At 34.3% G+C, this 26547-nt stretch overlaps 1 long non-coding RNA gene across 3 annotated transcripts in view; it reads left to right on the top strand.

The window, feature by feature from the left end:
- The window catches only part of 1700019L22Rik, a 799537-nt gene that overhangs the window by 117668 nt on the left and 655322 nt on the right, over positions 1 to 26547 (top strand). Inside the window, exons 1-2 of one of the 3 annotated variants that reach the window (XR_001778780.2) lie at positions 159 to 15528; positions 16398 to 16638. The exons of 1 other annotated variant lie outside the window; for it this stretch is intronic. This is a non-coding gene — a long non-coding RNA (RIKEN cDNA 1700019L22 gene). Of the gene's footprint in view, positions 1 to 158; positions 16639 to 26547 lie in introns of those variants that run through there. One more of the 3 variants, XR_001778779.2, reaches the window with a different exon arrangement.

The raw sequence follows: 26547 nt of genomic DNA, 5'->3' as shown, positions 1-26547 counted from the left end.
TGCTATTAGGAGATTTCTCAGGTATCTTTATGAAGGCACTTAGTACTATGGATTTTCCTCTTAACACTGCTTTCTCAGTGTCCCATAAGTTTGGGTTTGTTATGCCTTCGTTTTCACTGAATTCTAGAAAGTCTTTCATTTCTTTATTTCTTCCTTGACTAAATTATCATTGAATAGAGAATTGTTCAGTTTAGATAAGTATGTGGGCTTTCTGTAGTTTCTGGTGTTGTTGATCTGATAGAACGTAAGGACTCAAGGAGTTAATTCAATCTTTTTTATCTGGAGAGGTTTGTTTTGTGTCCAATTATATAGTCAATTTTAGAGAGAGTTCAATGAGGTGCTGAGAAGAAGGTATATTCTTTGGGGAGTGTGAAATGTTCTATAGATATTTGTTAAAAAACATTTGGTTCATAACATTTGTTAGTTTCATTGTGTTTCTGTTTAGGTTATGTTTCAATGACCTATCTATTGGTGAAAGTGGAGTGTTCCAATCACCCACTAATATTGTGTGGGGAACAGTGTGTATTTTGAGCTTTAGTAAAATTTGTTTGACAAATATGGGTGCCTTTACATTTGAGGCATAGATGTTGAGAATTGAGACTTCATCTTGGTGATTTTTTTTCTTTGATGTATATGACATGCCCGTCCACATCACTTGATTACTTTTGGTTGAAATTCTATTTCATTAGATATAAGAACGGCTATTCTAGCTTGTTGCCTGGGATAATTTACTTGAAAAAACCTCCTGCCTTTTTCTCTGAGGCAGTGTCTATCTTTGTTTCTGCAGTGCGTTTCTTGTATACATCAGAATGATGGATCCTGTTTACATATCCCATTTTTTAGGCTGTGTTATTTTATTGGTGAATTGAGTCCATTGATATTAAGAGATATGAATGACCAGTGATTGTTAGTTCTTATTATTTTGTTGTTGGTGGTGATACTACATGTGCATGATTCTCTTCTTTTGGGTTTAAAGTGAGATAATCAATTTCTTTATATTAATAAAATATAGAATCAATTTTTGAATATATTGAAAATTTGCATCTTAAACATTTGAAAATGTTTTTGCAAGAAGAATCAGAATTTTAAATATTTCAAAATAATACACTATTATTTTTTTTCTTCTTATGGGTTTATTGATTACTATTTATCCAGGTAATTTTAAACATTCATGTTCATTATGATGTCATATCCTCAAATTTTCACACAGAGAGGTGTGAAATGTTTGCTGAAGAGTTTCTACTACATCTCTGTTATGGTATCATGTATTGTTCTAATCTGCCTAAAAAGAAAGCACAAAGAAGAGACTTGAAAATTTCATTTTACACAGAAAGAAAAACTATGCATGTGATATTGTACTTTAAATTCTCACTACGATTTTTTTCATTTAGTGATAAGCATTTACACTTTTACATTTAAAGAGTACTTTTAAATGTATTAATTCATTAGGTTCTATCATTTCTTTAGGTTTGGTCATTGTTTTGTCAAAGTGTCACAATGCTGTACCTATTATTCTAAGCCTAAATTACAGTGCATAGAAGAACATTTATTTTATTGGATATTTTGTTCTATACATGGAAAAGGACTTTCCATTTAAGAAACAATTCGGAGACACACAAATACTCTGCTGGGTCAGTTGGATTCAGGACAATGTTTGCACTGTTACATATACATATATACCTGTGACTCCACAAATATTTCTCAAATTCAAACATCTTACTTTATTAATGTCTTATTTACTTATGTGTTAAACACAAATGTCACCAATATATCATTAGTTACCAACTGAACTAAATGACTTGCTGGTAATTCTAATATTACATAATTCGGATTACTTCTGAATCTTATTTTTGTAGGTAAAATATATAAGTATACATGTTTTGTTAAACTTATATGTTTATATATTTTTTAATATTTTGATGAACATCCACTTTGTTAATCAGAATCTCAGACATTCTTTGTACCTTAGTTAGTTAACAAGTCTCAGAAATCACTAATATTTGCCATCAAGTTTATATGGAGATACTATATGCATCAAGTTTATATGCATCTTGAAATGACATTGCAAACTTTAATAGTTGAATAACCAAATACTATGTTAGATAATTCAAACTTGTTCTCTGAATCACATAGCAGAAATAATTGAAGGAGGCCACAGGTGAGGAGTGGTACCTTACTTGTTGAGAATATAAATCACATGCCCAAAGTCACATAGGTACTTAACTCTGAATCTACAGCTATAAACAGGGCATCCAACTCATAATCCAGAGCTATTTGCTTTGCTCTACTAACAAAGTATAAACTTTCCCTATAGGATTTCCTGGCTAAGTCCATTGAAAATTTCAAAAGGCTAATAACACAAAGAAGAGATATGCCTAGCACAGCAATGCTTGAAGACATCCTTGCCTGAGTTATATTCACTGAGTATCCCTCATCTTGAGGCAAAATTTATTTAGGAACATCTCAAAGACTTTCAGTGACGTGCCATTTCCTTTATTCATTATATTTTACATTTTATACTTTATATTTTCTTAGAATTTCTAACAGGATGCTTTCTGTCATATAAAGCCAGATAAGTATGATTATTTATTCTCAATAAAATGAACCCTTGATATTGTCTTACTGTGCTCAATATGAATCACTCCACCTGATACATAAAAATGACAAACATTTATATTTCTTCATGTAATACTTACTAATCAAAATTTTGACATGAAATGTAAACTTGATTTGTCCTTTTAAAAAGGACTAAAACAGTTTTTAAAAGCATAGACCAGCACCAGATCTGCCTTACTGCCCCTTCTTCTCCTCTTTCTAACATTTTATCTAGCTGATTAATACAACAGAGCACTTCAGCTTTGGTGAAACATACTTATTCAATTCCGCTGAAGATTATAGGTTTCAAATAATAAAATTGGATTTTATTGAAGATTGAAGTGTGTAAATAGAACATTTGATGGAATTTAATAAAATGGTATCCTGCTGGTGGAGGCAAGTCATTTCCTCTAGTTTTAAGTCGATTACAAAGACAAGAAGCTATATGACTATTTTGAATAGAAAATTTTTGTCTAGAGGAAAAGACTACATTGAAACAGAATAAAGAGGAACATCTACTGTTTTTAACAAAACTGTACCTAATTTATAGCTATTTAAAAATTCATTAGAGATATTTTCTGGACTGTTTTACTGCTATACAACAAATCACTACAGATAGACACAAAAGACAAAAATGGAAAACTATTCATAAGTTGGTTTTATCATATGATTATGGGGAGAGATTTATATTAATACCCATTCTGTAACTGTATTATGCAATTTTTCTTTTCTCGTTTTTTATTGAAAGTAGAAGCATTTCTCATAAATTATACCCTGACCACATTTTTCTCCTCCATCCCATGTCCCAGCTTCCTAACACCTGCACTCATCCACAGATCCATTCTCCTTCTGTATCCCTTTAGAAAGGAGCATACCTCCAAGAATTGATTTAAAAAAATAAAGGCAAAAGCCCTCATATTGAGGCAGCACAACTCAAACCCAACAAGAGGAATAGAGTCCCAATAACAGGTAAAAATGTCAGATATGCCTGCACCCACAGTTAGACATTCCACAAAAACAATAAGCAAACTCCCGTAACTTATATGCAGAGGACTTGGTGGAGACCCATGCAGGCTCCATAATTGCTGCTTCAGTATTTATGGTCCCATAGGAGATTTGCCTACTTGATCAAGTGTACCTGGTTTTCCAGATTCCTCCATCATTTCTGATTCCTACAATCTTCCACAGAGCTTCGTTAATCCCACAGTTGTTTCTTAAATGAAACAAATGACATCATAGACTAGATACAGCAATATATGATAACTCATGTTTCATACATGCTTATTTTTCTTAACCAATTTTAATAGTTCATAAAAAGAAAGATGGATGGTTTTCCTTTCCCCGCCCAAAAAAGTAGTGAAATTTAAACTTATTAAAAAAATAATACAAGTTGTTTAAGTATGGTATAAAAGTCACACTAATTCATAGGAAATATAATACTTTGACTAATCACACTTTCTTAGTGTGAGTTATTATTGCTATAATAAAATGTCATGGCCAAAAGCAAGTTGTGAAGCAAAGGGTTTATTTGGCTTCTGCTTCTAAGTAACTGTTCATCACTGAAGGAACTCAGGATAGGAACTCAAACAGAACAGGAATTAGAGGCAGGAACTGATGCAGAGTCAGTGGAGGGTTCTGTTTATTGGCTTGCTCATCATGATTTGCTCTGCCTGGTTTGTTTTCTTTTCTTTTTACTTATTTACTTTACATATGGATCACTGTCTGGTCCCTCACTCTCCTCCTCTGAGAGAATCCCATTGGTTATCCTCCCACCCTGCCACATCACATCTCTGCAAGTCTAGGTGCTTCTCCTACTAAGGCAGACAAGACAGCTGAGTTAGGGAAACAGATTTCCCAGACAGGAAACACATTTATGGATAGCTCCTGCTCCAGTTGTTCAGAACTTGAAGACCAAGCTGCATATCTGCCAATATGTGCAGAGAGCCTAGGTCCAGCCTGTGTATGCTCTTTAGTTGGTGGTTCAGTCTCTTAGAGACCCTAAGGGTCCAGGTTAGTTGACTCTGTTATCCTCCTGTAGAGTTCTTATCCCCTTTCAGACACAGGATCCTTCCTCTTATTATTCTATAAGTGTCCTCTACCTCCTATCTGCAAAAATAACAGACCGTCGTTAGTAGTGTCAGGAATTGGTCCTGGTCCATGAAATGGGTCTCTAGTCCGGCTAGTTACTTGTTGGTCATTACCTCAGTCTGTGCTCCATCCCATGACACTGAATTTCTTGTAAGCATAATAAATTTGGGGTAGAAATGTTATGAGTGGGTTCATGTCCCCATCATTCCACTGGGGTTTCTGTCTAACTTCAGGAGGTGGCCTCTTCAGGTTTTGTACCCCCACTGCTATAAATCTCAGATAAGTTCACTCCCATTGATTCTTGGGATCCTCCTTATTACTGATCCCTGGCAAGTCCCCAAGATGTCCCCATCCCGTCAATGCAGATTTATATTCATTCTCATGGTCATCTGGCCATCTCTCCTCTCTTGTATCCGTTTATTAGCCATGGACAAACTTGGTTTACCTGAGATGGGGACTGGAAGTGAAAAAGAGATGGGAGGGTGCGAGAGAAGGATGAAGCCAAGACAAGTTTCTGATCAAGGCTTCGAGTTTAATATTAGGTACTGTGTTTATATAGAGAAAACCCACAGACCTATCCTTTGTTTCAGCTGGATTATGTTGCAAAGCAAGGTCATTGGGCAGTCTATTCTTCTAAGTTCCTATAGGAAATTGCATGGGCAACCAAGGTGGATGACTCCACCTAGGTCATCAAGGTCCATTGTGGCAAGCAAGTGCTCAGGGTCTATTCAGCCTGCTTAAGGCTGGAAAAATCCTGAGCTTAGCTGGGAAGGACACACTGTCTCTCCACACACTGGATTTTGAATCCCCTTTTCCTGTCCTTGTGCCTAGTTTGCTCCCTCCATCTATCTCAGGCTTCTTTCTTATATAACCCAGGACCACAAATCCAAGGATGAACCTGACATATAGATATAGATATAGATATAGATATAGATATAGATATAGATATAGATATAGATATAGATAGATATAGATATATAACAAAACAAAATATGGATACTTTTGAAGAGACCATTTGGAAGCACTGGGATGGGGCGGTGATTCAGAGGTTAAGAATGAAAATATACCGTTCTTCAAGAAGACCTGCATTCTGTTTTAGCATATATGAACCAAACCTAACAACCTTCTTCAACACAAGTCACAGGATCCACATGTATAGGGCAATCACAGATTCAGATACACATAAAGAGAAAAAATAAATAAAATAGAACATATCTCCAAAAACAAGAAATATGGAACCAAAAGATGAGCTTGAGCTTAGGACTCATCAAGAAAAATGTAGGACAGGAGCTGAAGGTTGTTATAAAGGATGGGATTATATTGAACAAACTGATAATAAATGGCCCCAGAGAATATAAATTATTACATGGCCTAATATAATACTTAGAATGGCTTAGGACATATTAAGTTTCTTATTAAAAGTTGCTCCTAGGAAAATACACAGTATGAATATATTAGTAGTTCTATTTCAATTATTTAGGTAGTGTTTTCAAAGAAAGTATAGAAAAAATTAAAGAAAGACATCTCATTAGACACTACACACCCACTTAAACATTGGAAACAGCATTCTGTTGTTTTTAATAATTTTGGAACAGACACACAACAGACAAAATTAAATAAAAGTAAGAATGGTGCGGGAGAGAAAAAAAATAGTTAATGAGAAATTAGAAACGAAAATAGTGTTCTAAATTCATGGTCTCGATATGCAGGAAATAAAAGAAAGCTTAGAAATTAAAACAAAAAAGGAAGTAAGAGAGTAAAATAAGTATAAATTACATGAAAAAATGCACGAAGTTCAGCTTGCCTTTATAAAGGAGCTGCTTGTGTATGACCATCAGTCATAGTTTGACAAAGGCAATGTATAGTGTTTGAGAACTAAGAGCTTGACGGTGTAACTGATGCAGGAAGAAAGAAGACTACTCAGAAAAAAGAAAAGCACAGCCTGGAGCCCGCAGAGTCTAAAAAGATCAAGAGTGTCTCACCTATGTATAACTTGCTTGGGAAATGGGTTTCAAAAGATTGCCATATGCATTTTTGAGATTATAATGTAATTACATTATTCTTCCCTTTTCTCCCTACACATCTCCCACATAATTTCATTTGCTCCCTTTTAAATTCATAGCCTCCCTCTTCATTAATTGTTGTCATATACATATGCATTTTGATCAGGTATTAATCTGGTTTAAGGGAAATCGCAAAGAAAGAATGAAGAGAAACATCTTCATGTAAAATAATAGTGGAATCTGTAAGTATGAAACAAAATTATTACTCAGGATAGCATTGTAAGGAAGAAGAATGAAGTAATACCCATGCAGGATCAGGGATTATGACAAAGTAGGCATCAGAGCTCTTTATTGAGAGAAAGCTTTAACTGCACTATGACAAACATTTGTTAATTTTAGAGTTGATAGAATAATGTGGTCCTTAACTACCTGCCAAAGACAGAGTTAATTTTCAACTTATTTAAGTTTTCATTAATACATTCCACAATAATATTTGATCAAGAGACAGATAAGTACAACACAAATAGCAATAATTTTAGGATTCTTTCAGTATTCATAAAACCATGATATACATGTCTTTTCTGTTCTCAAAATTATTTGAAGTAAAATAAATTATTTTTCTTATATGAATAACTTTACATGCATATAGGCTTATCCATGCCTAATATGAACATTGATTTTATCCAGTGGAAAAGTAAAATGGCCAGCCAAAACATCATTTTACCAATTAATATACTGAAAATAAAATCAGACATCACCTATGAATCACATTAGCTATTGGAAGATTAAAATCTTCATTGAATACTTAAGCCACAATTCAGAAGCTGAGAAATAAAATACAATAATTTAATTTCAAATATAAATAAAAAACAAACCAATGATTCTGATTTTTTCCTCCCACTTTTGAGCTTTACAAACATGGTAGGTTAAAAAAAATGTTTACATCTGGAACCAGCATTTTTGATTTGGATTTGTTACCCTAAAATATTTCAATAATTTAAAAAATAAAGAGGCACACATGACATGTCACCAGCAGCATCTGTTTCAAAGCCAACAAGAAGAAATCGAACATGCTTCTTAACCTTAGATCACATAGACTGCCTACGTGTAATACTCCAAAGACAAAGCAATTCTTGTAGCCCATTTTAGGTAATATGTGCTAAAGGAAAATATTTCAGAATAACTGGAAATAGAGCACGAATATGCATTTTGCAGTACATGTAGTACCTGTGCTAATTCACTAATCACAGATTATACTAATATTCAGATGGAAAGAAGGGAATTGCTAACAAATCAAAAGCACTTAGAAAAGGGAGTTAAATAATTAATTTCTTAATTATAACCTTTGCCAAATATTAAATTACATCTAAAGTAATTTTATTGAGATTAAATGGAAATACATAAGTGAAATATTTATGGCTTTCTTTCTTAGAGTATGACACTTTTATGAAATGGTGATTTTATTATTAAATTTAGAATAGCAACACAAAAACTTCTGGTAGACGAGAGGTCAAAGTATAAAAATTAGTTCTGGAATAAATGCTGAAGAGCAAGCAACACAGAGTGAGGGAGCACATGGCCAACCGGAGAAGTTTTGTGGAGTGGAAAAGTGACTAATAAAGTGACTGGTTGCAGGAGGGTATATATTTGTTCTCAGTGTCAATTTGAGTACTCAATTGTATATAACCATCTCTTTATTGCCTGGATCTGAAGGTATTTATTTCATTTTCAGAATTACTTTTGTGTAGATGGTTACATATTACTCTCATAATCATTGTTGCATTCAAATCTTAATTTAACTTAATTGAAATTGAATTGTATCACATCACAATTTTAGCTAATCAAAATAAGAGATAAAGTCTGCAATAACTATTGCTTAAAGGAGCTTTTTAGCATTAGGGTTTGCTGTCTACAAATCATATTAACAGAATGACAGAAAGTGAAAAGAGCTTTAGTTTTACAGAAGGAAATAAGAGATAAGTAATATCTTCAGTGACACTACTGAAAGGAATATCAGTTGTGGAGATGTTTCAAGGATTAGTGCAAGCATAGAAATAGTTTTAGGCAATTGAGAGGTAGTTACTTAAAGACCCTAGTATATTCAGAGAGGCTTGAAAGTATTAAGTAGGTATCATGAGACAGCAACACTGTAAAACTCTGCAATATGTATTCTTGAGTGTTCCTGTAATGTAGAGTTTTCCAAGGTAAAAAGAGAAAACTTCAAATGTTTACTTTCCTCCAGAAAGACAGACAGAAAAAAAAAAAAAAAAAAAAAAAGAAAGCGTTGATCAAACAGCCTCTAACTGAGTCAAAATCAAAGCAGAGCCCAGCCGATTTCGTTAGAACTGCATTCAGCCTTCACAATTACTTACTTCCAGGCTCCTCTTAGGCACATGTCAGGGTCTGGATTAAATTCCCAGCACAGCACAGACAGGATATATATATATATATATATATATATATATATGAAAAGTGGAAGGAGAAGAGGGAAGAGAAAAGGAATAAAAGGAAGAAGGAAGAATATGTTGATGCTGATGCTGCCTGATGCTGCTGATGCTGATGACAATCATGATGAATATGAGAGCTATGCTGATTACACCTATAGAGAAGGAGTGGTAAGAGTAACAGCCAACATTCTCTCTGTATGACTACTAAGACCAGCCTAATTATAGTTGTGCTCACAATTAATTCAGAGTCAAAAAATAAATACCAGAAAGAAATATCTTTAGGCGAATGAGAGGTAGGTTAATTAAAGACCCTGGTAATAAGTAAGTCAGGAATGGAAGACAGATAAAGATAAATAAACAGACTGTAACAAAATCATTCAAAATAAAAAACAAACAAAACTTCCTGAGCTAATTATGTTCCACCTATAACTCAGATGAACTTACAGAACATCTGAAAATAGAATGAATGCAAAATAATAAAGAACAAAGCCTGTTTAAGGGACCAAAAGTACAAATAAGAGTACAACAGAGCAAAAGAGCAGATGGCTAACTTGAGTAAGCCACTGAGTATCTCAGCAGGACTGCTTTAGAGGGAAAGGTGAGTATCTACACTGATGCTGAAATTATACTTTCAGGTTTTCCACAGGAAGCATGTGTTGGGTTACCATTAATCATTTCTTGTATGTCATGTTTCTAACAGTTCTTGTCTGTTGATGTGTGACAGAAAATCTGTGTTCGGGTGTGAGGCAGAAAGAAATAAAGTATTTCAATAAAGTTACTATTGTTCTAGATTCATCCTCTGAATTCTATGTATTTTGCCCCAGTTTCTGATAAAAAAAAAGGCTAATAAGCCTGGCTTCCTCAAGAATAAACAAGGATAATTTTACTTTCTTGGGAAAAAAATCTGTTAATTCCAGTAATAATCTATAACTTTATGTTGAAATTTTTTATTTGTACTCTGAAAGCACTGTTGAAGATAAAGTGTAAGATCACTGGTAAGTGGCTAACACTTTCTACAGTGGTCATACATCACAAAGACATGATTTTCAAAACAAAATGCTTCTATTCTACTTGAGTTTTAAAGTACATTTGCATGGTATAAATGTAGATATTAACGCTCTTTGATGCAAGGTTAACAGAAAGGAAATAGAAGTATCTCATTCTACAGCCTAAGAAAAGCCAACTCAGGAGAGCAGCAAGATTTGAGCAATGTAATATAATGTCGTAAATGTCAAAAGGATCTAAATTCAGACACAAGGCAAGCAAAAAGAGAATAACTTACCATGTGACTGATATGATGTAAAACCACCTGAGCATTCTGGATGGATTTTGAAGGCTAAATAATAAAATTGAGTTATTCTCAGGAGATGCTTGTAGACCTCTGAATTCTATCCTTTCTAAAGAGGCTACTGAAGATAAAGTCATTCAGAATTCATTCCTTTTTAATATTGGTATGAGGACATTAAGGAATTTTACAGGGTGAGTTCTTTATTTTTTTATTGTATTTTTAAATTATTTTTATTAGGTATTTTCCTCATTTACATTTCCAATGTTATCCCAAAAGTTCTCCATACCCTCCCCCCCACTCCCCTACCTACCCACTCCCACTTTTTGGCCCTGGCATTCCCCTGTACTGAGGCATATAAAGTTTGCAAGTCCAATGGGCCTCTATTTCCACTGATGGCCAACTAGGCCATCTTTTGATACATATGCAGCTAGAGTCAAGAGCTCCAGGGTACTGGTTAGTTCATAATGTTGTTCCACCTATAGGGTTGCAGATCCCTTTAGCTCCTTGGATACTTTCTCTAGCTCCTCCATTAGGGACCCTGTGATCCATCGAATAGCTGACTGTGAGCAACCACTTCTGTGTTTGCTAGGCCACAGCATAGTCTCACAAGAGAGAGCTATATCTGGGTCCTTTCAGCAAAATCTTGCTAGTGTGTGCAATGGTGTCAGCATTTGGAAGCTGATTATGGGATGGATCCCCGGATATGGCAGTCTCTAGATGGTCCATCCTTTTGTCACAGCTCCAAACTGTGTCTCTGTAACTCCTTCCATGGGTGTTTTGTTCCCAATTCTAAGAAGGGGCAAAGTGTCCACACTTTGGTCTTCGTTCTTCTTGAGTTTCCTGCATTTAGCAAATTGTATCTTATATCTTGGCGTTCCTAAGTTTCTAGGCTAATATCCACTTATCAGTGAGTACATATTGTGTGAGTTACTTTGTGATTGGGTTACCTCACTCAGAATGATGCCCTCCAGGTCCATCCATTTCCCTAGAAATTTCATAAATTCATTCTTTTTAATAGCTAAGTAGTATTCCATTGTGTAAATGTACCACATTTTCTGTATCCATTCCTTTGTTGAGGGGCATCTTGGTTCTTTCCAGCTTCTGGCTATTATAAATAAGGCTGCTATGAACATAGTGGAGCATGTGTCCTTCTTACTGGTTGGGACATCTTCTGGATATATGCCCAGGAGAGGTATTGTGGGATCCTCTGATAGTACTATATAGTACATGATGTAAAGCATTATCAAAGTTCAATGGGTTCAGGGCATGAATTAACTAGAACATGTTTTAAAAAGCGATATGCAGAGGTAGCAAAACATTGGACTTCATTAACAACCATGATAGGATCTGTAAGAGAACATTTATAATGTTGGTGGTGAGAAAAGGTTAGAGCATTGTTTTTTCTGTATTAATTTAGGAAAAAGCATTAGTCAGAAGTGAACATGTCAGTGCAAAAACACTAAGCACCTTTATCCATTTTAGAGAAGTGATTTCCACCACCATGAAAATAGAAGTAAAAGATGTAAAACAAGAAAAGGGACAACATAAGGGGTGTTCAATCAGAACATATGTGTTAAGTAGCACAGCTCACAAATTTTACTTGTGTACATGTACATTTTGTGTGTGTGCCTGAGTGTGTGCTGGTGGTGGCAGAAGAGCATGTGTGTGTGCATGTACCAAGAAGCCCATTGTGGGACTCTGTTTTCTATTTCCCTATGTGAGTCTTGGAAAGCACCCCATCTGGCTTGGTGCCAAATGCCTTCCTATGTGAGATGCCCTAACACCTTGCTGGCTCAAAATGGTTTTTATTTTAAGGAGCTCAGCAAACATTTCAAATATAGCTCCTATTTAGTGATAATATGCATCAATATTCAGGATGAAAATTGCAAGGAAATTTGAAGTGAAGAACCTTACTACACAACTCATAATATTCAAGTATAAAATAAGATACATTTTAATAAAAGTATTTTTAGCACGTATAGGGTTTTTTTTTAACAATTTTCTTTATATTCAGACTCTTTAAATAAGTCTAGTTGTAGGGACTCACTGTGCCTCTTGCGTGCATGGAAGGCAGGTAGGCAGTTATGCTCACTTCTTGTTTTTGCTTCTTGGATTTTGTTCTGTGCAACTTTCATTCAATATTTAGTGTAAATGCCAGGACCTTGAAGTCTGGTTCTTGTGTTTGTGCAGCAAGCACTTTATATGCTGCACTACCCAAAATCAGAGATTGGATAGCTCCATTGAGAAAATTTAAACTGAGTAAGTGTATTTCATTCCCTTGTATTCTTAATACTCGACTCATTCCCTTGGAAATGAAAATCATTATCACTTACTAATACATCATAATAGTTTACTTTCTGATTCCAGAATTCTTTCTTTCAATGAACACTGACACTAATATTGAAGACATACAAGTCCCTACAGAAGTGTCCACACACAAACAGCAAGAAATAACTGTCCAAGTGCACAAGAAACGAGATTCATTGCTGAATATGCTAAGACCTATTTTTTAATAGTTGCATTATATTCCTTAGATAATTCGCATTATTTTCACTAATACTGAACTTGATTTAATAGCATAGTTTTGGTAACAATCATATCATTATTTTTGTCCATATGCATGTTTATAGTATTTTCAGAAAGTTTGCCTTTGATAATCACTTTTTAGTGCTTATCTTTACAATTACTTAGCAGCTAGCATGTGTGGTTTTGAAGCCAACATGATTTTTTCACTACATTTTCTCAGTATTAAACTGCTTAAATTATATTATAGACCTGTTCAATCATTCATCTTTAACTTGAACATTGAGTACATATGTTGTTTTCATTTTTATTATATAGATTTTATCAGATAGTATCTTAACATCATTATGCTTATTTAACTTTTACTATGATGTGTGTATTTCTTCAACCCTTCTTCTTAAGGTTTTAGTACTGTCATGACACTTGCTCCTCTCTCGAATGTTTCCTAAAGTTCAGAGATCCAAATTGCACCCAATGTATAATGTAGATTTTGGCACAAATATTACATTCTTCTTGGTCTTTATCATGACCTTTATGAATTCTCCTTCTTTGCCTTTTCTACCTTCAAGCATTTTGTCACTGATACCCAATGTCTATACCTCTTTTAAGAGCTGACCAGTGTACAGCCTCCACTAGATTTCATACGGGCTGTCCGTGTGATCACAGGTTTAAATTCTACTGGGAAGCCTGCTGGGCTCACTTCTGGACACCAAATTGAAGACAATGACTGCTCCTCTCCTACAATCTTATAGTCCACAGTTCATCAATATGGATAGGAAACATATACTGCCTCTCAGTGCCTAACTTGACACCTCCAGTCCTTTTTAGGCTGAGTGCATGTAACCTGTAAATGATATGATTATTGTTGCAAAGGACATGTGATACTTGCGAGGGTGTCTTCTGGCTCTTAGATTTCCTCTGTCCAGTTGTCCACTGTGTTCCCTAAACTTTAGAAGTGGTTATATAAAGGATTTAATTAGGGCTAGATGGCTAACTCTTAGGCTTCTAAGCCTCTTGGGTAGCAAATGGCATTAACTGTTATTTACTTCAGACATGTTTCTGATCAAACTGAAAGTAGATTTTGTTTATGGATAATAGTTATGAATAGTTTTGTTTATGAAAATAGTTATTTAAAATTTAGTTTGAAGCTATGCAAATTTAATTAATATTAATAGTATGAAGTGCCCCCTAGGTCATATGATGTCCCCGAGCATAATTTTTTTGGACTGAGGTTTAGAGTACTAGCTATGGTTTATCTCTTATGGGTTATATCTCACATCCAATCACTGACTCGTTAGCTATTTCTATAATGTTCATTCTATTATTATACATATGCACGTGTCTTCTCTGGAATTTTGGTAGTGATATTCACTGGGGTTACAGATGGTTAAGATCATGGATGCCTTTTCTCTCGCCAGAAGCCTGTTTAGTATATTATGACTCTGTTATATGTAACCAGCAAGGAGAAATCTTTAAGCTTAATTCTATATTTTGCAAGCAAGAGATGTAGGGTCTTCAGCAATGAGTTTCTGTATCTGTTTCTCATGGAAAAACAAGATTAATGGCTAGGGCCAGTATTGGGGTCTAGGGATATATAGGTTCTGAGATAAAAAGTTATATATATATATATATATTTGCAGAGACATCCAAGTTTTTTCTTCATATTACACTGTTTCACAAGTCAAAATACCTGTAACTGCAGCTTCAGGGAGACCAGAGCTCTGGTGTCCTCAGGCATCTGCACTAAATTGCACAGACCCGCACAGTGATGCATTCATCTACATGAACATGATAAAAATATAATACAATAATACATATAATGCAACATAATATCATAACATAATGAAACATAAAATAACAGCAATGTAGTATATTACAATAGATGATATGATGCAATAAACATCTTTTCATTGTAGTTATACTGCTATCTGGGCTTGTAGGGTCTCACTAACCAATAACTTACATAACACTGAGATTATTGTTTAGAATCTCTATTGACATAGATTCATCATCATTTAGCCATGAATAAGCCATCTCCCTTCAATCTTTCTTTTATATACTTAGTAGGGTACGATCATTCATATTTCAGCAGATGTTCTCAGTGTCTTCTGTCTTCTGTGTTACCCTGTCTGATTCAGAGACATAACGAGTCCCATCCTCTGCTTTTCACTGCACCCGGGTTTTAATCTTGAAAACGAAAAAAAAAAAAAAAAAAAAAAAAAAAAAGAGGTCATATTTTCTTAATCATCTTCTATTTGCGAAATTTTAAGAGTTTCCTTACTTTAAAAACAATACTTCAGTTTATGTCTGGGTGACAATCAGTAGTGGTTTCTCAATGGTTTCTTCAACAAGTGCAATTTGTGATAGCTCTTTTCAAGTTGTTTAATAAACTTTCCCCCTTTTTATTACAGGTTGTTAGAGTTGATTTAATTTTTGAGATGCTTCCATCAGTGGACAATATGTGACATCCTTAATTTCACACTTTTAGAACCTGATTGGTTGGCTGTACTCACCATATGCTCTTCCCTTGTGCTCCAAGCCTCACCTCATTGCTTTAGTGTTGGTTTGTATTTACCAGGCCATGGTTAGTACTTTGTTTTGGAATTCCCTAAAGTAGTCATTTTTATCTTCAGAATATAGAATTTACTTGCTGTTCTTTTAAATATTTACTAAATATTTTGCAATTTAAACTTCAGAGAATATTTCCCAGTATGATATCACTCGTATTTGCCACAATGTAATAAATAGCCATAATTACTATTCAGAATATAGATTTTCTTTGGAATCTAAAATAGCCTTACCATTCTCACCATTATGGCATATAATTTATTTTCAGTCATATGATTAGTATGTTTCAAACAATATTGTGTATTTTCTCATACATATTTTATGATTTGTGCTGTCTTTGAATGTATCTTTTCTTTCAATTAGGTATTTATTGTCATATGTCATCTTTGTTTTGTTTTGTGCACACCATTGGGTTTATTATAAAATATTATTAATAAAAATATCAATCTTTAAATTCATCTAATTTAGATTTGTTTAACTTTTTATTCTTCATATTTTAAGGACTTTTAAAGTTGTTTCTTTGAATATTTGTTTCTTATTATAGCTTACTTTATCTTGTTTCTTTCATGTTTTGAACAACATAATGTATTCTTGCATTAGAAAACATCAGTGAGTTTATGATGGCATAAAAGACTTGAAGGTAATCAGAGACTCTCTTATCAAGGCATCAATGTCCTTTCAAAAGTCAATTTACAATCACCTAGTACAAGTTAACAAAATTGTGATTTAAAAAAAATTCTAAAAAATATTCATCTTTTTGACTGTGGTATTAAGGGCTTTTTCTCTTTTTACAATATAATATGCAGCTAATACTGAGCCTCACAATGCCTAAAACGTAATAATTTTATGTCAACTAACTGAGATAATTTTGAATTTAAAATAAAGGACAAAAGAGAAAAGGAGATAGCTTAAAATCAAGAATTCAGACAAGCACATTCAACAGTTATCATCTGGGACAGTGGAGGAACTGACCTGGCTGCTATTCCATTTTAAATATCCCATCTGTACCATTGCATCCCTGAAGTAAAGTATAATGAGAGTGTGGTGTCACAGTCAAAACAGTGGAAGTGTCACGAAGCTGAAAGGATTGACTTCATCTGTTTTATGTGAAGAGTATGCTGCTAAGGTATGTCTGACACAAGTTACTAGGGAATAGTTTGAGAATTATCATGTGATTTTTATGTTTAAATGTTGTTTTCTTTCAGTTTTCCCTATAGGAGACTACTTAGCTAATCCCTGAACATACTTATTGTGATTTGACAGTAGATTGGTTCATAGTGAATTTTGGGGAGGAACTAAGATGCTGCAAATATCTCAAAGTAACCATGCTTTGGTAACATTTCAGAAATGTAAACACAATTGTACTTCAAAGAGAGATGATTTTCATTACTTGAGCTGTTTCTGATCTGTAGAAGGTTGTACTTTGGTGGAATTTTTCTTTCTTTTTTTTTATTGTTACATTTATTTATTTATTTATTTATTTATTTATTTATTTATTTAACAGTCCAGACATTGCCCCCATCCTGGTTCCCCTTCCCACAATTCCTTATCCAATTCCTCCTCTCTCTGTCTCCAATAGAATAGTCCCTTGATTTTTTAACACTTTCTACATTCAATCTTAGATCTCCCTCACCAGTTTTCTGGTATATAAATTGTAGCTACAACAAAAAAGAAAAGTAAATTGGGAATCTTCAGGGGGATGGATTCCAGCCAGTATATAAAGGGTCTAACAACTTGGTAACCTTATTAATCTTTTTGGAGCACAGATCATTGCCTTATATTTGGATAAAATCATTATGCACAAAGTTTAGTAGACTTAAACAGCTAAGAGAGTACAAGGATCTTCAAAAATATCTAGTATAAAAATCATAAAAGACAGTAGTCATACTATGTGAAGTAGTTAATATACATAATCCAAAAATTTAGGAAGTAGAGAAGGGAAGAACACCAAAAGTATGTGGGCAGCCTGAGATACATAATGATTTCTATGCTACACTAAACCATAAAATTTTACATTGCATCATTTTAAGAATCATTTATTTTACAGTTAAGTTTAATTATTTTGTAGCATCATTAATATTGTGTAAATTTGAAAACAATCATTAATTCAAGTACTTGTTTTTAACATACTATTCCAGTATTAAATATTTTTAAATTATTTTTATTTTATTATTTCCTGTGTATAGATGTTTTGTCTGTTTCTTTTTCTGTGTGCCATTGATGTTAGAAGGCTTCGGGCCCCTGAAACTCGAGTTAGAGACAGTTTTAAGACGCTCTGTGGGTTCTGTGACTCAAACCAATGTACTCTGGAAGAACAGCAAATGTCCTTAACTGCTGAGCTATCTGTCCAGCCCCACAATATTAAATCTTAAGCTCTAAACATGGAAAACATTATTCACCATGTAGAAAAACCAACATATTTAAATTAAAAATATATTCAGTAGTATTACACATTAATTTAAGAATAAAATACTTTTGGAAGGAGTTACAGAGACAAAGTTTGGAGCTGAGACAAAAGGATGGACCATCTAGAGACTTCCATATCCAGGGATCCATCCCATAATTAGCCTCCAAACGATGACACCATTGCATATACAAGCAAGCATTTGATGCAAGGACCGTGATATAGCTGTCTCTTGTGAGACTATGCCGGGGCCTAGCAAACACAGAAGTGGATACTCACAGTGAGCTATTGGATGGATCACAGGGCTAGAGAAAGTAGCCAAGGAGCTAAAGAGATCTGAAACCCTGTAGGTACAACATTAAGAAATAACCAGTACCCCGGAGCTCTTGTCTCTAGCTGCATATGTATCAAAAGATGGCCTAGTCGGCCATCACTGGAAAGAGAGGCCCATTGGACAGACAAACTTTATATGCCCCAGTACAGGGGAATGCCAGGGCCAAAAAATGGGAATGGGTGGGTAGGGGAGTGGGAGGGGGGGAGAGGGGGGACTTTTGGGATAGCATTGGAAATGTAATTGAGGAAAATACGTAATAAAAAAATTATCTTCAAAAAAAAAGAATAAAATACTTTTTAGTACAAAATAAAATATTATGTATTACAAATCTTATGTAATTCCTTTCTGAGTATAGGAGACAAATCATTGATATTGAAAGTAAAGCAGATAAAAATGAGATGAAATCATCCTTTTGCTAATAATATTGTTTCAAGTGAAAATTCATCAAAATTGAGCAGATAAACAGGAGATACATTTATGCCTAAAGCAAAGTAAACAGAAATTTTTCTGCTTCTAAAATATAAACAAAATATAGAACTACATGAACAGTGTCCTATGGAGAAAGTTTACATCCCTATCCCACATCTGTCATTTGTCAGCTAGCTGATTTATCTTCAAGGTGATCACAACATTTCCACTGAAAAACTAAATAGAGATAGTATCAGTTTATTCAAGTTTAAAGCAAGTGAAAATTGGGGGCAAAATATTAATCATTTTTCAGTAATTTTAGGGTTTGTCCACGAATGCATCTAAATAAGTCATCTTATAGCAACACATTCTGAAAAGAATTTTCTGAGATTGAAATAAATGCACTTTCATGAAGCAGTTGCAAAAGTAGTCATGTCTGGTCTCCAATGAAAAGTGTGCATAAAAGCACAGTGATATAAAATTGCTAAGTGAATATAAGAAAGCATTCAATCCTCTACAGCACAACCTAATATGTTGCATAATGAAAACCTTACATATAATATTAAATAGAAAGGGTGGAGATAATTAAATCAGTATATCTTAAACACAAAGTGAACTGTGAGTAGCCTTTAGGCTCTTTACGGGGATAGTCCTATGTTGTTCGCTGGTATGAACATCTTTCTATGAATAAACCAGGCACCTGGCACTGATAGAAACATTATTGAAAGCAATTAAGAAGAATATCACAGAAAGATGAGCCCAACTGAGGTATTCATGCTCAAAGGTTATTGACTGTGAAGCAGTCCAAAATATAAGGTTGGAAATCTGCTTCATGGAAATTTGAATGTTGGACAAGAACAGGTAGAGTAGTGGGGTTTATGTCCTGGGATTGATATAATCAGCTGTCACACATACCAAGTTAAACTTTTGTTATAATTTATATGGATAATCCAAAGATGTATGCCCAACAAAATGATGAATTTAGCCTTTATATAAGCATTTGAATAATCAGATATTTGCAATATTTAGTACAAAGTACCTAACTATATTCACCATGACCATAATGTAGAGACATCAAAATGTTAGTATAAAATCTGTTTTGAAATCTGAACTGAATAAACAGCTGGCATTTGTATGCAGCCATTGTAACACTCATGAGTAAAACAGAAATTGGTTGGGGAAACGACTTGGATGTTCCTCAAAAACAAATATCTCACAACAGAAACATAATTAAAATGTTTACGCTAAAAGCATTAATAATCAGAAAATTAAATCTAAACATAACCTCCTAAATAATGTTGTAAAGTATATATTATGTTCCAAAACTTATATGAGTGATTCTTATACAATAAATCAAATTATGAAATATGAACAAATAACCCAAAACAAGAAATGTAGGAAGAAATCATCAATTAAACAAGTGCATATTATTATACCACATGGTAAGTAAAAGATACTAAAATATGAAGAAATATATTTAATAAATAACTAGCTGAGCTATTTAATTTATTCATTTGCTTGCTTGTTTTGTGGATATCCATTTAATTTATGAATCATTTGAGCACAGAAGTATGAAATGCAGATTATCAAAATGTAAGAGATATATTAAGTGCTAATAAAACTATTATTTCATATAAGTAAATAATAATAAGATTAAAATATTCATTAGCATTAATATGTATAAGAATGCAAGATAAAATATGTTCTGAGATCTTCAGGGAATAAGGACAAGGGGGAGGGGAGGAGAGGATGAAAGAGAGGGAGAAGAGAGGGAAAGGGTAAGAGCAAGAAAAAGAGAATCTTATATTTTATGTTACTAATATTATTAAAAATTAATGGTAAATAATATTTTAGTCCAGATCTATAAAGAAAACAAAACTCCAAAATCTTCCCTGAACACCATTCAGAAGTAGAATATCACGATATAAAAAGAATGATGATCATTAACTGGTATCTATAAATTTTGTATTGGTTTTTTTTTTAGATTTATTTTTTATTAAATGTTTTCTTCATTTACATTTCAAATGCTATCCCCTTTCCTAGTTTCTTTCCGAAAAATCCCCTATACTCACCCCCCATCCCTGCCCTGCTCCCCAACCCACCCACTCCCACTTCCTGGCCCTGGCATTCCCCTATACTGGGGTAGAATCTTTGCAAGACCATTGATGGCCAACTAGGCCATTCTTTGCTACATATGCAGCTAGAGACACAAGCTCCAGGGAGTACTGGTTAGTTTATATTGTTGTTCCTCCTACAGGGTTGCAGACCCCTTTCCCTCCTTGGCCACTTTCTATACCTCCTTCATTTGGTAACCTGTGTTCCATCCAATGACTGTGAGCAGCCACTTCTGTATTTGCCAGGCACTGCCATAGTCTCACAAGATATAGCTATATCAGGGTCCTGTCAGCAAATAAAAATTTATACGATTTTTTTGTTGAGGATTTTTTAAGGTAGGGTTTTCAGGGTTGGAAATGGTCAAGGTCATTAACTATTCTTTCAGAGGTATATGGCTTTGTTCTCAACACCCTCATAGTGGCTCACAACAACCTATAGCCCCAGTTCCAAGGGACCTGTTATCCTCCTAACTTGGTCTTAATGGACAACATGCACTTGTGCACACACCTACAGGCAAGCAAGACACTCATACATATAAACACATTAAAATGTATTTATTTTAAAAGATACAATTGGAGAAATTAAAGATGGTGCTTAAACTCTATTAGTTTAGTTTAAGTTCAAATGCATACTATTTATTTGAGGTCATTAATGAGAAAATATAATTTGATTGCTATAGAAAAATATGTTTATCTTACTTCTGACGTTTTATAGGTGCTAAATATTTCAACATTAACCATGTTCTTTAGCTGACATGTGAAATAAGGAACAAATAAATGAAGGAATATACCATCTTAAAATAATTTTTGTCATTCAGATAAACTATAATATAGAGTTCAACAAAGAATGAGAGAATGGATATTTGAAAATTCACAGCTTGATCGCGTATTTTGCCTCTGATACCTCAAAGAGAATGCCTAAAACCAGAACGTTAATTGCTATGGCAAGACAATTCAGTGGATGGAATTGCAGTACAGCACAATTATGTGTAAATAGTTCAATATAAGTCTATTGATCATAATCGCAAGAAATATTTAAAATACATAATGAATAATGTGTTGAAACCTTAGCATTTTAATACTATATTATGATAACAACATATGGAATAAATTTATGGATAGTCTATGGAAAAACCTATAAATGAAGATTTGGCTTTAATTTAAAAAACAACAACAGCAACAACAACAACAACAACAACAAAAACCATACTATTCCTGAAGTCTAAGGTGCAAAGTCACTTAAGAATAAAAAGAATGTGACCTTTTAAGGCTATATTGTGGTAATGATAATACATTTTTTTTTACTATCTTATAGAATTTCTGAAATGTTTCTATGTTTTACTAACCAATCTTTTAAGTATCTTCACTGTGGAAAAATTAAAAATAAAATAAAGTATGATGTCTGTTTGAAAGAGAAGTTATCTTGCTTTCAAGAACATGGCTTTGGGGTCGTTTGATGTTATTAAAAACTACAAGGGTGTTAGCAAAGCTTTAGGTCCCCCCAGCCACCTACCCACTCCCATCTCCTTGCCCTCGAATTCCCATACAGGCATCTATCGAGCCTTCACATGACCAAGAGACTCATCTCTCATTGATGCCTGACAAGGCCATCCTCTGCTACATATGCATCTGGAGCCTTGAGTCCCTTCATGTGCACTCCTTGGTTGGTGGTTTAGTCCCTGGGAGCTCAGGGTGGGGAGTGTCTGGTTGGTTGATATCATTGTTCTTCCTATGGAGTTGCAATCCCCTTCAGCTCCTTCAGCCCTTTCTCTAACTCCTCCATTGGGGACCCCATGCTCACTCAAATGTTTGGCTGAGAGCATCCACCTCGGTATTTGTCAGGCACTGGTAAAGCCTCTCAGGAGACAGTTGTATCAGGCTCCTGTCAGCATGCAATTCTTGGCATCCACAGTAGTGTCTGGGTTATAAATCAGAATCAGAGTTATGCTACAGTTATCTGAGAGCAGTGTTTCTCAACCTGTGGGACATGACCCCCTTGGAGTCAAATGACATTTCTATATATCAGATATCCTGCATACCACATTGAGTTTCAGAGCAGTAGCAGATTATAGCTATGAAGAAGACACAAAATAACTTTATGGCTTGGTGTCTCCACAGCATGAGAAACTGTATTAAAATGTTGCAGGCCAGGAAGCAGGAGTGGGTGGGTTGCAGGCCAGGAAGCAGGAGTGGGTGGGTTGGTGAGCAGGGGAAGCTGGGAGGGGATAGGGAGGTTTTGGAGTGGAAACCAAGAAAGGGGATAACATTTGAAACATAAATTAAGAAAATATCTAATATTTAAAAAAATAAGAAGATTGAGAATCTTAGAGGAAGAAATAATTTAGAAATCACCTGTGTGGCATAATCTGTTTGTAAAAAAATTATGCAAGAACTACAGGGATTCCTATTTAGTTATGTGCTAAATACCTGCTGGCAACATATAGAGCTATTTAGACATATTAAAATACAATGCTTATAATTTGGGAAGAATTAGCCCAACCATACATGAAAAGTATAAAGTTTAATAAGGGAGATGGATGGGCTTCTGTCTCAAACATAATACTTGAAAATTTCTCCTTCAGAGAACCATCTTCCTGAACAAAAATCATCTTGCTCCTCGTTTGCATAACTTTATAGAAAACTGCATTGTCAATAACTTTAAGGTGGCCAAATAAGTTATTAAACCAATAAATATGCAAAGATAAGAAATGTATTCAGCTTGCTATTCTTTCCTTTATAAAGTTAATTATTGTAAGAACTTTAATTTTATATACATCTCATAGAATAAACTCAAAATAAAATAGGAAGTTCCAGTTTAGTATTAGAAGCAGTGAAAAGTTTCAACTGTATGGCACTTTGTATTAACCACTAATTTTAAGTATTCCCTCTGCAACATGCATTGCTATAAAACATACTAATTAGTACAAATATTTCTATTAATAAGCTATGTGAGTATCCCAATATATTGGCAAATAAAAATGTGTGTTTATGAAACCATGGATTTTTCCATAGCCTCCTTAAAAGAGTTTGATTGGTACTTCATAAAAGTACTTTAGTTTTGATATTTCAAACTAATTTCTGTAGCAGAGACAAGTCAAAGTTGAAATAAATTGATTTTTTTTTTTAGTTAAATCTTTCATTTTTCCACATTAACTCAATCTAAATTCAAATACAGCCTGACCTTTCTCCTTAGAGCCAATCACCTCTGGTCTGTCTTGTCACATTACAGTCTGATTGGTTGATTAATCTAAACTTTCACTCTTATTGGGTCTTCCTGGATAATTTTCACCTCAAACTCTCACAGCTTTCTTTTTTAAAAAATATTTTCATTATTACATATTTTCCTCAATTACATTTAGAATGCTAGCCCAAAAATCCCCCATACCCTTCCCCCCAATTCCCTACCCACCCATGCACATTTTTTGGCCCTGGCATTCCCCTGTACTGGGGCATATAAATTTTGCGTGTCCAATGGACCTCTCTTTCCAGTGATGGCCGACTAGGCCATCTTTTGATACATATGCAGCTAGAGTCAAGAGCTCCAGGGTACTGGTTAGTTCATAATGTTGTTGCACCTACAGGGTTGCAGATCTCTTTAGCTCCTTAGATACTTTCTCTAGCTCCTCCATTGGGGGCCCTGTGCTCCATCCAATAGCTGACTGTGAGCATCCACTTCTGTGTTTGCTAGGCCCTGGCCTAGTCTCACAAGAGACAGCTATATCAGGGTCCTTTCAGCAAAATCTTGCTAGTGTATGCAATGGTGTCATTGTTTGGAGGCTAATTATGGGATGGATCTCTGGATATGGCAGTCTCTAGATGGTCCATCCTTTTGTCTCAGCTCCAAACTTTGTCTCTGTAACTCCTTCCACGGGTGATTGTTTCCAATTCTAAGAAGGGGCAAAGTGGCCTTTCTCACAGCTTTCTGTAATCAAATGTTTTGAAAAGCTGCTAGATGCACTTTCGATGTAATACAATGGAAACGGTTCCACCTGAGACACAGAGCAATTCACAGGATCTCCCTTCATTCCACTTTCCTTAGTATCATAACACCAATACTCTCTTACCTCCCTAAAATGTATAACTTAATCAGGATTAAAATAATTCATTTAAGCTTCTATAAAAGTACAGAGTTTTGTCATTCATTCACTTGGCAAGAATTATAGGAAACCACATAGAAATACACTTCATGCTTTGTCATCAATTGTCATGCATGACTGTAGAACAGATATCAAATAAGATACAGAGATTGCTTAATGTTCAATTATATATTTATAAGAAAGTGTTCACATACTTTGAAATATGGATACATATGGATGGTCCTATACCCATTCATATGCCAACAACACTGAATTGATTCAGTTAGGTAAAGAAATAGGTTGTGGGGCTAGGAGAGGAGAGCAGAGCAGAGGTTAAGGAGATGCTGCCACTTTGTCCAGAACACATCCTAGTCACACATGAAATTTCACAAGAAATAAAATAAAAATATATGCCCACATTAAAGTGTCCATTAGAATATTCAAAAAAGTCTGTATTTTTTTTTCTGGTCCATGATACCGTTAGGAACTGTTTATAAATATCCTAACAACATGCAACATACATTTGGAAATGACACAAACATTAAAAAACACTGTATTCTTCAAAGTATATGTGATTTCATATTACTGATTTCAATTTTCAAAATGGAAAACAGTACAAATTATATAATTAAAGCAATAGGATTCCTGTGTGGTATGTCCACTTTTAGTCTTTGATCATTCCTAGAGCCAAGTGAATTTCATTTTACCCTGTAGCATAATACATCCACTAAATTTGCGATTGTATGCATAATGCATTTCATTATGCCACTCCTCTGGTCATTTTCATGAGAATATCTGCTCTTGTTGCCAGTGGTTCTAACAACAAGACAAATTAAATTCATCCTTCACTCTAACATTAAACCCCTTGCCAGCCCTGACTTGAAAGTACTGCTCTCAACTTAAGGTTCAGTATCCTTCCAAAAGTACTAAGTTCCTCCTAGACAGCACTCATACTCTCCTGGGTTTGCAGGATGGATGCTGTTGCATAGTCTCCATATCTAGGCATTCTTCAAATGTTACTTTTCTGAAATATTTTATGCAGACATTTTTCAACACAAATTTTACTCACTTCTAGCATGTAGCTATTGTGCTGATGTGACACTTTCCTAATCCCTCTGGTTGTAATAAATTCTCTCTATGTCCATTTCATGTTTCCTATGATTTACAGATAATTTATCATACTATGTATGAACATAATACCCTCTCTGGGGCTGTCTTCCTTTAATATAACTAAGTATATCCCAGACCAAATTTTCATGAGGTTTTGTATATAGAAGTTAAATCTGCTTGAACAGAAGGTAAAGGGAAAACAAAAGTTGGGCAATGTGATTCTATTCCAAATATTTTAGACATGTTTAGAATTGTCTTTGGCACAGTAAACATTTGGAAAAGTGGCTATTTTTATTATACTGAAACTAACTAAAGCCAATTAAACACATTTAAATCCTATAAAAAATATCATTATATTTCCTTGCAAGCTTTTTAATTCTAAGCTATGTGTAGAAGATGAAATAATAAGTTTAAATATTTGTGCTCTTTTGCTTCAGCTAAATCAGCACACGGAGAGAATTGGGGGGAAAAGTCAAATTAAAAGACCTTAGAAAATTAGTTTTCAAGCTATTTTCAATGTGTGTAGGAGGAAAACACAAGATGGACATTTATCTCCTTTGAAAAACATTTTCATTTTTATTCTGACTAC

This window comes from Mus musculus, chromosome 8, assembly GCF_000001635.26.
Source record: "Mus musculus strain C57BL/6J chromosome 8, GRCm38.p6 C57BL/6J".
Classification (NCBI taxonomy): Eukaryota; Metazoa; Chordata; class Mammalia; order Rodentia; family Muridae; genus Mus; species Mus musculus.
The sequence above is the reverse complement of the archived record's forward strand: the minus strand, read 5'-3'. Positions and strand labels throughout refer to the sequence as shown.